Source organism: Pristis pectinata, chromosome 6, assembly GCF_009764475.1.
Source record: "Pristis pectinata isolate sPriPec2 chromosome 6, sPriPec2.1.pri, whole genome shotgun sequence".
NCBI lineage: Eukaryota > Metazoa > Chordata > Chondrichthyes > Rhinopristiformes > Pristidae > Pristis > Pristis pectinata.
The window spans coordinates 112,471,267-112,484,409 of record NC_067410.1 but is presented as its reverse complement, the minus strand read 5'-3'; positions in this window follow the sequence as shown (position 1 = coordinate 112,484,409).

Sequence of the window (13,143 nt, the reverse complement as noted above, 5' to 3'; positions counted from 1 at the left end):
AATCCAAAAAACATGAATTCCATGTAGAAATTCTAACATGGAGAATGTCAGGAACATAGAACAATACAGCACAGGAACAGGTCCTTCGGCCCACCATATCTGTGCCATCCACAATGCCAAATTAAACTACTTCTATCTGCCTTCACATGGTCCACATCCCTCCATTCCCTGCCTGTTCATGTGAATGCCTCTTAAACACCACTATCGTATCTGCCTCCACCACCTCCTCTGGCAGCCCGTTCCAGGCACCCACAACTCTCTGTGTGGAAAATTTACCCCACACATCTCCTTTAAACTTTCCCCTAAACAGGACTGCTGTATTGGCTGAGCTCTAACTGGTCTTTGTTAAAGTACGTGTCTGCTGATTGAAGGGGTTCAGTCCCACAGCTGCATCATTCAATTAAGCAAGTTTAACCCGGGCTGTTGGACAGGGACACAACATTGCAGTGGGAATCCACTTGCTCACTTCTCCAGTGTCTGCTTGCCATGTGCAGAAACTCCACAGGCCCTTTTATGAGATTACAACAGCTTTGCAGGTGGCTCTATTGTTGATGGATCTGTGCTATTTTTCACATGCTCCTGGGAACCAGATGCTTTGGAGGAGAGTTTGAGGATCGCTTTGTCAGACCAGGCAGGAACTAACAGAAAGCAAGGAAGTCAAATCCAAAAACAGAGAAGCTGAATTCTGCATGAATTCTGTGTCCACTCAATGACACGCATTAACTCAGTGTGGGACTGATTCCAACACACCAGCCAGGCTTCCTGAAACTGCTTTGGACATGTTGTGGAAACTGCTTTAAACATTCCTGCTCCTTGCCTGAGCCAAACCATACACACCTCTGCTCACTTATTCAGCAGTCAGTACCAGATGTGCAAAGGGCCAGAATTGATTACTTTCAGCTACAATATTCAGTTTTGTTTCAGGTTGAGCGAGTCCAGGTTGATGTACTTCTATAGCACCGTTAAGGACCTCAGGACATCTTACAGTCAATGAAGTACTTTCATAGAGTCATGGAGCACTACAGCACAGAAACAGGCCCTTCAGCCCATCTAGTCCATGCCGACCTGATCTTCTGCCTAGTCCCATCTACTTGCACCCAGACCATATGCCTCCAAACCCCACCCATCCATGCACCTATCCAAACTTCTCATTAATGTTACAATTGAACCCGCATCCACCACTTCCACTGGCAGCTCATTCCACACTTGCACCACCCTCTGAGTGAAGAAGTTCCCCCTCAGATTCCCCTTAAATATTTCACCTTTCACCCTAAACCTATGTCCTCTAGTTCTAGTCTCACCCAACCTGAGGGGAAAGAGCCTGCATGCATTCACTCTATCTATACCCCTCATAATTTTATACATAAGATCTCCCCTCATTCTCCTGTGCTCCAGGGAATAAAGTCCTAACCTATTCAACCTATCCCTGTAACTCAGGTCCCCAAGTCCTGGCAACATCTGTGTAAATTTCCTCTGCACTCTTTCAAGCTTATTGATATCTTTCTTGTAGGTAGGTGACCAGAACTGTACACAATACTCCAAATTTGGCCTCACCAATGTCTTATACAACTTCAATATAACATCCCAACTCCTGTACTCAGTGCTCTGATTTATGAAGACCAAAGTGCCAAAAGCTCTCTTTACAACCCTATCTACCTGTGACGCCACTTTCAAGGAACTACGGATCTGTGTTCCCAGGTTCCTTTGTTCTACCACGCACCTCAGAGCCCTACCACTCACTGTCTATGTCTTACCCTGGTTTCTTCTCCCAAAGTGTATCACCTCACACTTGTCTGCATTAAATTCCATCTGCCATTTTTCAGCCCATTTCCCCAGCTGGTCCAGATCACTTTACAAGCTTTGATAGCCTTCCTCGCTGTTCACTATGCCCCCAATGTTGAATTCAATTGGCTACTTCATCCTGAATGCCAAGTGACTTAATCTTCTGGAGCAGCCTCCCATGCTGGACTTTGTCAAAGGCCTTGCTAAAGTCAATGTAGACAACGTCCACCACCTTTCCCTCATCAACCTTCCTGGCAAACTCCTCGAAAAACTCTTTGAGATTGTTTAGACATGACCTGCCACACACAAAACCATGTTGACTATCCCGAATAAGGCCCTGTCTATTCAAATATTTATATATCCTGTCCCTTAAAATACCTTTCAATAATTTACCCATGACTGAAATCAGGCTCACTGGCCTATAAATTTGCCAGCTTATTCTTGGAGCCTTCCTTGAACAACATTAGCTATCCTCCAGTCCTCTGGCACCTCACCCATGGCTAATGACGTTTTAAATATATCTGCCAGGGCCCCTGCAATTTCTGCACTAGCCTCCCACAAGGTCTGAGGGGAAACCTTGTCAGGCCCTGGGGATTTATCCACCTTAATTCGCCTCAAGACAGCCAGCACCTCCTCTTCCATAATCTGGACATGGTCCATGACCTCACTACTCTTTTGCCTCAGTTCTATAGTCTCTGTGTCTATCTCCAGAGTAAATACAGATGCAAAAAATTCACTTAAGATCTCCCCCATCTCTTCTGCCTTTCGAAGTGTAGTCACTGATGTAAGGTAGGAAGCATCACAGCCAGTTTGTGCACAACATGTTGCCATGTCGAAGAAGAGCAGAGGACTTCTCCCAGGGACCTATTCCTCAATCATCACCACAAACAGATCGTTATTCCACTACCATTTGTGGGAGCTTGCTGTGCACAATTTGGCTGCCATGTTTCCTACATTACAACAGTGACTGACTACATTTCAAAAGTAAAATGCACATCGATCCCACATTTGTGTCATTCTAAAATTTTCTTTGAACACTAGAGGAGGCCATTTGGCCCATCGAACCCATGGTGGCTCTCAGAGTAATCTCGTGAAGCCATTCCCCCACATATTTCCTTAGAACCCAATTCACAATCATAAGCAAATTCTCCCACCCCTCATCCACACGGGGCAATTCACAGCAGCCAATTAAGCAACCAACCTGCACGTCTTTGAGACGTGGGAGGGAAATGGAGCACCCGGGGAGAAGCACCGGGGGGGGAGGTGTGTGGGGGGGGGGGGGGTGGGGTGGTGTGTTGGGGGGGGGCGGGGTGGTCACAGGGAGAACATGCAAACTCCACACAGACAGTGCAGAGGTCAGGATTGAATCCATGTCTCTGGAGCTGTGAGGCAGTGGCTCCACAAGCTGCAACCACCATGTCCTTTCTCTGCTGCTTAATGTCCCCTCAGAATCTGACAGCTCAAACCAGTAGTGGAGGCGAGGAAGGGGAGAACTCTTTCCACATGAAAGATGAAGCACCTGTGGGCACTCAAACAGTGGATACAAGTACCAGGCTTCCAGGAGGGCTCCCACACTGGGAACACTATCCCCTGCCCTGTAACCTGACTGTCATAATGAAATAATTTTTTTATCCAAAATAAACTTTATTCATAATAAAAGACAAGCTATATATAATAATAAAACAGTGCAAACCTTTACATTCGTGTACAGATCAATTATTAGTGTTACATTTTACACAAACCACAGCACCGATGCCACGTGTGGCTCCCTGGGGGGCTACCCCAATCTCATATTTACAATATTTAAGGGGCTTCCTCGCCTGACCCCGCCCCTCCCTCTCCTGTGGCAGAAGAACCCTAAACTGTTGACCTTCCCCACCGAGCCCTTGTATTGGCTGTACCCAGCTTCAGTGTGTCCCTCAGCATGTACTCCTGCAGCCTGGATTGTGCCAATCGGCAGCATTCCCCTACAGACATCTCGCAGTGCTGGGAGACGTTTCGGGCAGCCCAAAGGGCGTCCTTCACCGAGTTGATGACCTTCCAGCAGCAGTTGATGTCCGTCTCTGTGTGTGTCCCCGGGAACAGCCCGTAGATCAAAGAATCCTCTGTTACGCAGCTGATGGGGATGAACGGTGACAAGGACCCTTTCATCTTTCACCACACCCTCCTCGCAAACCCACAACCCATAAAGAGGTGGGCGACCGTCTCAGCCCCAGCGCAGTCCTCCCAGGGGCAGTGCATGCTGGGGGTGATGTTCCAACCATACAGGAAGGATCTGACTGGGAGGTCCCCTCTCACCGCCAGCCAAGCGAGGTCTTGGTGCTTGTTGGTGAGTTCTGGCGATGAGACATTCTGCCAGATGGTCTGGACAGTCTGCTCAGGGAACCACCCCACAGTATCCATCGAGTCCTTCTCCTGCAGTGTCTGCAGGATGTTCCGTGCTGACCACTGCCTGATGGACTTGTGGTCAAAGGTGTTGGTCCGGAAGAACTTTTTCACGAAGGACAGGTAGCGCGGCAGCATCCAGCTGACCGGGACGTTGTGTGGTCACGGGGCCAGGCCCATCCTTCGCAACAGTCGGGACAGGTAGAACCTCGGTACATAGTGACACTTGGTGCCCACGTACTTGGGTTCCACACACAGCCTGATGCAGCCACAGACGAAGGTGGTCATCAGGATGAGGGCGACACTGGGGACACCTTTACCCCCATTTTCCGGGGACTTGTACATGGTGAGTTGTCGGACCCGCTCCATCTTGGATCCCCCAGATGAACCGGAAGATGGCACGGGTGATTTCCAAGCCAGAGGAGCGAGGAACAGGCCGCACCTGCGCCAAGTAGAGCAGCCCTGAGAGCACCTCACACCTGATGACAAAGTTCTTCCCGGTTATCGATAGGGAGCGCCGTTCCCACAGTCCCAGTTTCTGCTTCACTTTCCCAATCTGCTCCTGCCAATTTTTGTTGCACGTGCCGGCCCCTCTGAACCAGATCCCCAGCACCTTCAGGTAGTCAGGCCTGATGGTGATGGGCCATTGGATCGGTCAGGCCACTTGCCGAAGAGCATGGCCTTGCTCTTCGCACAGTTGACTCTGGCCCCTGATGTCAACTCAAGCTGGTCGCTGATGCTGATCAATCTGCGAACAGACCCAGATCAACAGCCTGTACAAATGAGAAGATTGGCGTGTGGTTCCCACCATTCAACTGTTGCCTCTATTTAAATGAGCCAACCAATACATAAGGGACAGTAAAATCAACGAACTGAACGAACTACCTCAAAAGCCACCACAATAGTTTACATTTATGCAGCACTAGTCACATCAAGAAACATCCTTAGGTTTTATTTTGTTCTAATTGTGTTCTTTCTTGTATAATTTATGTATAATTTATGTTTTTCTTGTGAATGCTGCTTATCTGATGCTCTGTGCCTGTGATGTTGCTGCAAGTAAGTTTTTCATTGCAGCTGTGCACACATGGACTTGTGCAGATGACAATAGACCCAACTTTGAGCAAGATGCTTCAGAGGAGAGATTATCAGACAAACATTCTCACTGAGTGCAGGTAAAGCCACAGCAGTATTTCCGCACCGTCATTCACATTTGCAGGACACCCCCAAGCACATCACAGCCCAGTGTCGTTAACACACACAGCAAGATCCCACAAAGAGTTCATCTTAGTAACATTTGCTGATGAATAGTGTGCCAAATAAAACTTGCCGGCTATTCTTCGGCTGGACCTCTGTCCAATGCCTCACCTGATCAACAGAAACAAGGACAAATTAGGCTGGGTAACCGAGGATTGCCCAAAGAAGCAGTGTCTAAGGAGGAAAGAGCAATAGGGAGGTGGAGGGGTTTGAGGAGGTAGTTCCAGAGCCAAAGACCTTGGCTGCTGAAGGTATGGCTGACAATGGCAGATCGATTAAAAGTGCTCCGGTTTCCTCCCACATCCCATACTGGTTATAGAACCATAGAGTCATACACTACATGCTGGTCCATGCTGACCAAGATGCCCATGTAAGCCAGTCCCATTTTCCTGCATTTGGCCCATATCCCTCTGAACCTTTCCTATCCATGTACCTGTCCAAGTAAGTTTTAAATGTTGTTAATATACCTGCCTCACCCACTTCCTCTGGCAGCTCGTTCCATATACTGACCACCCTCTGGGTGAAAAAGTTGCCCCTCAGGTTCCTATTAAATCTCTCCCCTCTCACCTTAAACCTGTGCCCTCTAGCTCTTGATTCCCCAACCCTGGGAAAAAGGCTTTTTTTTCAGGTCACTGGCGCAGTGACCTTATCTGTGCCCCGCATGATTTTACACACTCCTATCCCTCAGTCTCCTACGCTTCAATGAAAGAGGTCCCAATTTACTCAACCTCTCCCCATAACTCAGGCCCTTGAGTCCTTCATGAATCTTGATGAAGGGTCTCCACCCAAAACGTCAACTGTTTATTTCTCTCCATAGATGCTGCCTGATCTGCTGGGTTCCTCCAGCATTTTGTATGTGTTGCTCCCAACTTCCGTACTCAGTGCCCTGACTGATGGAGGCCAGCGTGCCAAAAGACTTCTTCACCACCCTGTCTACCTGCAACAGTAAACCATGTACCTGTACTCCTTGTTCTACAACACTGCCCAGGGCCCAACTGTTCACTGTGAGTGTCCTGCCCTCATTTGTCTTCCCAAATCCCACCTCGCACTTATCTGAATTAAACTCTATTTGTCATTCCTCGGCCCACTTACCCAGCTGATCAAGATCTGCCTGTCATTCCTGATAACCATCTTCGTGGCTGTTGTACTGTATTTGTCTCCCTGCACTGCACTCCCTCTGGAACTTTAACACTATGTTCTGCATTGTGTTTTGTTTTTGCGTTTGTACTACCTTGTTGTACTTATGTATGAAATGATCTGTCTGGGACGGCACGCAAACATTATTTCACTGTACCTCAGTACATGTGACAATAATAAACCAATTACCAATTGCCAAGAGTAAACCTGTTATTTCCTGGATAATGCACTGTCTTGAGCCCTAGACTCTTCCTGAGAAGTTAGTTGCCTCCTTTCACCACAATCCATGTGGTTCCTGCAGTTTATAAGTGATTCTTTCTCCAACTCACCTTGTTCCCTTCATTGTCAGCCTGTGCTGTGGGAGGCTATCAGTGTAGCCACTGCTCACACTGTGCCTTCAATGCATCAGCCAAGTGGCCCCTTGCTTCAGCACAGGATGAATTATTCATGAAGCTCTTTATATTCCACATTCCAATAAAACACAACCAGCAAAGAAACAATACCCCTGGGACTGCAGAGCTAACATCAGTGATCAGAATTAATGTAACTATTGTGGCCAGTTAACTGGGTAACAGGACAACAGGGTTGGAAACCATTGTCACCCACAGAGAGCTCTCCCCTAAGGCCGGTCAAATTGATAGAATTAGGCAGACGTATCCATCCATATCCACACAATTTTAAGCAGGGTTCTGGTAGCTAGCTTGTATCGGCCATGGGTTCCCACCATGGGCCAGCGATCTGTGTACCGAGCAATGTTTTTGCATGTGACACAAACCTGATCTTTTGTGTGTGGGCTTTCCGACAACCATCAAGTTCCCAAACCGACCTGCATGACCCTAACCCTACCTCAGCAACAGAACACTACGGACCATCTTTTGCAATGCCACGGTCTCGTCTCTGATTGTGTCCTCTTTTTGCACTAAGGTCTTGTTTTTGTACAATCATTTTTTCTCTCTTTCTTCATTGTCTTGTATAGTGTAGCGGGTAGTGTAGCGCTATTACAGCGCCAGCGACCCGGGTTCCATTCCGGCCACTGTCTGCAGGGAGTTTGTATGTTCTTCCCGTGTCTGCGTGGTTTTCCTCCAGGTGCTCCGGTTCCAAAGATGTACGGGTTAGGAAGTTGTGGGCATGCTATGTTGGCGTCGGAAGCGTGGCGACACTTGAGGGCTGCCCCCAGAACATCTACGCTAAAGATGTATTTCACTGTGTGTTTTGATGTACATGTAACTAATAAAGAAAAATCTTAATCTTAATTTACATATAATTTATATCCCGTGTGTTGTCTGTACCTGTGCCTGTGATGTTACTGCAAGCAAGTTTTTCACTGTACCTGTACCTCACTGTACTTGTGCCCATGACAATAAACTCAACTTGACTGGACTGGACTTGCATGTCCAGAAATTCGACTTGGCCCATCCAGGGTACAACATGAATCTCACCTCTTGACAACATTTGGGATTTGTGAAGGGTGCAGGTCACGCAGTGGGAGCACGAGCAGGAGAGATGAAGCTTGGTTTGATGAAAGGAGTCTGGCTCTGGGTCATTGCCAATCTCTGAGGCAGTGGGAGGTTGTGGCTCAGTCACCATAACTCACTGGCGAGATCTTGCAGATGCAACCAAAGCCAATGGGGAGGCGGGACTCTGGTGGGCACTAAAGTTGAGGTTGGTCATCTCTTTGTAACTGGCCAGTTACATGACCTTGTTATACTCAGGTTTGGCAAGAGTGAAATTCCTCCAAGCATCAGAAGCTAGCCCCACCCCTGTATTCAGGCACCCAATCGTGTATGACCTTCACCACACAACCTGAAGCCCCAGCCAGTGACTGCTCTGACCAATTCAGCCCTTCATCACCATCTCCCAAGCAAAGACTAAAGGCATGTTTAACATCCCGACACAGCCCTAACCTCCGATGCCTCAATTCCGGCATCACTGGTGGACAGGATGGTAAAGAAGGCTCTTGGCAGTCTGGCCTTCATCAGTCAGGGCATTGAGTACAGGAGTTGGGACGTTATGTTGCATTTGTACAAGGCATTAGTGAGGCCTTATTTGGAACATTGCGTACAGTTTTGGTCACCCTGCTATAGGAAAGATGTCATTAAGCTGGAAAGAGTGCAGAGAAGATGTTGTCAGGGCTTAAGTGCCTGAGTTACTGGGAGAGGTTGAGCAGGTTGGGAATTTTTTCATTGGAGTGCAGGAGAATGAGGGGGTCCTTATAGAGGTGTATAAGATCATGAGGGGCACAGATAGGGTGAATGTGCACAGTCTGTTTCCCAGGTTTGTGGAATCAAGAACTCGAGGACACAGGTTTAAGGTGAGAGGGGGGGAGATTAATTCGGAACCTGAAAGGCAACTTTTTCACCCAGAAGGTTGTCAGTACATTGAATGGGCTGCCAGAGGAAGTGGGTGAGGCAGGTAAATTAACAAAATTTAAAAGCTACTTGGACAGGTAGATGGATAGGAAAGGTTCAGAGGGATATGGGCCAAATGCAGGAAAATGGGACTGGCTTACATGGGCATCTTGGTCAGCATGGACCAGCATGTAGTGTATGACTCTATGGTTCTATAACCAGTATGGGATGTGGGAGGAATCCGGAGCACTTTTAATCGATCTGCCATTGTCAGCCATACCTTCAGCAGCCAAGGTCTTTGGCTCTGGAACTACCTCCTCAAACCCCTCCACCTACCTATTGCTCTTTCCTCCTTAGACACAGCCTAATTTGTCCTTGTTTCTGTTGATCAGGTGAGGCATTGGACAGAGGTCCAGCCGAAGAATAGCCGGCAAGTTTTATTAAGCCGGCAGGTACATTAACAACATTTAAAAGCTACTTGAACTGGTACATGGATAGGAAAGGTTTAGAGGGATATGGGCCAAATGTGGGCAAATGGGGCTAGCTTAGGCGGCAATCTTGGCCATCATGGACTGGTTGGGCCAAAGGGTCTTTTTCTGTGCTGTGTGACTCTATGACTATAAGATTCATTTGGTGCTTCCAGTGAAGAACACAGAACACAGTACAGTACAGCACAATACAGGCCCTTCAGTCCACAATGTTGTGCCGACCTTTAAACCACACCTAAGACTATCTAACCCCTTCCTCCCACATATCCCTCTATTTTAAATTCCTCCATATGCTTATCTAGTAATCTCTTGAATTTGGCCAATGTACCTGCCTCCACCACCACCCCAGGCAGCGCATTCCATGCCCGAACCACTCTCTGGGTAAAAAACCTTCCTCTGATATCTCCCTTGAACTTCCCACCCATTACTTTAAAGCCATGCCCTCTTGCATTGAACATTGGTGCCCTCTGAAAGAGGAATCATTTCATATGGAAACGTTGAGCGAGTTGGGCCTGTATCCATTCAGGTTTAGAAGAACAGGAGGAAATCTTATCAAAACACACGATTCTGTGGGGACACCAGAGACAGCATATGCTGGACTCTGGAGCAACACGCAAGATGCTGGAGGATCTCAGTGGGTCGGGCAGCATCTGTGGAGGGAAATGGACAGTCAACATTTCAGGTCAAGACCTTTCATCTGAACTGAATTCTGGGCGGGTTGACGGGATGGATGCTGAAAGGATGTTTCCTTAGTGGGGAAATCTACAACTGGGGGGCATGGTTTCAGAATAAGGAGTCATCCATTTCAAAGAGAGATGAGAAGGAATTTCTTCTCACAGGGGGTCAAGACTCTTTGGAAACCTCTACCCCATGTGTGTAGGTGATACTGGATCTTTTACCTCCATCTGAGGGAAAAAGCAGACATCCCTTGTCCAAAAGGCAGCACCAATAGCAGTGAGGCATTCTATAACACTGTAAGATATAGGAGCAGAATTAGACCATTCAGCCCATCGAGTCTGCTCCGCCATTCGTTCATGGCTGATCCTTTTTCTCCTCAACCCCATTCTCCCACCTCCTCCCCGTAACCCCTAACCCCCTTGCTGATCAAGAACCTATCGATCTCCGCTCTAAATACGCCCAATGACGACCTCCACAGCCATCTGTGGCAATGAATTCCACAGATTCACCACCCTCTGGCTGAAGAAGTTCCTCCTCATCTCAGATGTAAAGGGACGTCCCTTTATTCTGAGGCTGTGCCCTCGGATCCTCAACTCCCCCACTGATGAAAACATCCTCTCCTCCTTCACTCTATCCAGGTTTGCTTCAATGAGATACAAGAGAGATTGCAGAGGCTGGAAATCTGGAGCAACACACATGAAATGCTGAAGGAACTCAGCAGGTCAGGCAGCACCTATGGAGGGAAATAAACAGTCGACGTTTCATGCCGAGACCCTTCCTCGGGACTAGGGCAGTCCTGATGAAAGGTCCCGGCACGAAGCGTTGACTGTTCATTTCCCTCCACAGGTTTCAATGGGATGCCCCCTCATCCTTCTGAATTCCATCGAGTACAGGCCTGGAGACATCAGCTCAGCATTCGCTCAGTATTGTACAGGAATGTCAGTCTATATTTATTGATTACTCCCAATCCCCACCAAATAGCAATGAACATTCATTAACAAAGACAAGGCCTGATCTGTTTCTCATTTATCACTGTTTCTGCAGCATTTCCTTGGTGCTGCACTGCAGTTTAACTCCAGACTACAGAGTCAAAAGATGCAGCAGAATTTATACATGGTCAATAGTTAGTGCTGCTGCTTCACAGCTCCACAGACCTGGGTTCAATCCTGACCGCTGGTGCTGTCTGTGTGGAGTTTGTACATTCTCTCTGTAACTGCATGGGTTTCCTCCGGGTGCTCCAGTTTCCTCCCACAGCCCAAACACAAGTGGGTTGGTTCATTGTTCACTGTAAGTTACACCTAGTGTAGGTGGGTGGTAGGAGAAATGGGAGGAATTGATTGCATGTGGAGAGAGAATAGTCAGGAGGGCTACAGGGAAGTAAGGCAAGGGGGAATGGGACTGATAGGATTACGATACTGCAAGCTGATATAAACTTGATGGGCCAAATGGCCAATATCATAGGATATAAGTATCTTTAGCAGGGCCAAGTCTTTAGTTTTACCCGAAGCTGGAGACAGAACAGCTGCCAAAGGCTGTAACATTGATATTATCTTCAACGCAGAAAAATGATTCATTCCAGTGAACAAAGATGAGTCAGTGAATGACTCAGCGTGAGAACATTGTCGACGCTCGACACTATCTAAGTCTTATTGCTTTATAAAGGAGGAAGATTTTAGTCTGATTTTTGATGATGCATTAAAACATTAAAGCTGGATGTTTAGCAAGATAACTGGTTGACAGGGTTCTCAAAATTCTTATCGAAAGGATAGAGGGAGGTGTGGGAGTTTGAAGCTTGCAGATGGACAAGTTGCATGATTCCCATTACCTGTGGCTCTGTGAGTAACAAACTAACCTCTCAGATGACGAGTGTGTAGGCTGGTCCATTATTGGAGGTCAAGGTATGTGTTCTAGTCTGATATTGTTGAGGTAATGCTGAGGGAGTTCTGCACTATCAGGGCTGATACCAGAAGATATGAAAATAGATGCTCTCTCAATGGCTTTGAAGGATGCCATTGCCACTACTTGCTGCCCTCTAAGGTGACCCAGCAAGCCGCTCAGTTATGTCAAACCACGTCAGCACATTATGAGGAGCTTCACCTAAACTGCAGTGGTCCAAGAAGGTGGCTCACCCTCACCTTCTCAGGGCAGTTAGGGATGAGAATAAATGCTGGCCTTGCTGGAGGTCAAAATGGCATCCAGACTGGGGCTCAGGGTGGGGAAGCTGTGGGTGATGAAGGACGTCGGAGGTAAGTGGTTTCTCATGTAGAGGATGAGCTCACTGCACTGCGTAAGACATCAAGTATGACATCGTCAGTGAGCCCAAGGCTGCACTGAAAGACGAACTTACTTCAAATGGAGGAAGTTGTTCCGATGTGTGTGCCCAGCACAGCGATGACGAGCTGTCCTCTAGAACCATAGAACCATAGAACTACAGAACAGAAAACAGGCCATTCGGCCCTTCTAGTCTGTGCCGAAACTTTATTCCGCTAGTCCCATTGACCTGCACCCAGTCCATAACCCTCCAGACCTCTCCCGTCCATGTATCTATCCAATTTATTCTTAAGAGTGAGCCCACATTTACCATGTCAGATGGCAGCCCGTTCCACACTCCCACCACTCTCTGTGAAGAAGTTCCCCCTAATGTTCCCCCTAAACCTTTCCCCTTTCACCCTAAAGCCATGTCCTCTCATACTTATCTCTCCTCATCTAGGTGGAAAGAGCCTACTCGCATTTACTCTGTCTGTACCCCTCATAATTTTGTAAACTATCAGATCTCCCCTCATTCTTCTACGCTCTAACAATGCTCAGGCGGTAAGATCCCACAGGAAGAATAAAGACTTGCATTTCCATAACACCACTCACATCCTCAGGGTGTTCTAAAGTCCATTATAACCAATGAAACACCTTTGAAGTGTCATCAACGAGCAGTTGAAAGGCTACAGACCAAGTAGTAGCAAATGGGATTAGTATGGATGGGTGTTTGATGACCAGCACGGACATGGTGGGCCGAAGGGCCTGTTTCTGCATTGTATGGCTTTATGACTAATGTATGAAATATAGCAGCTAATAGA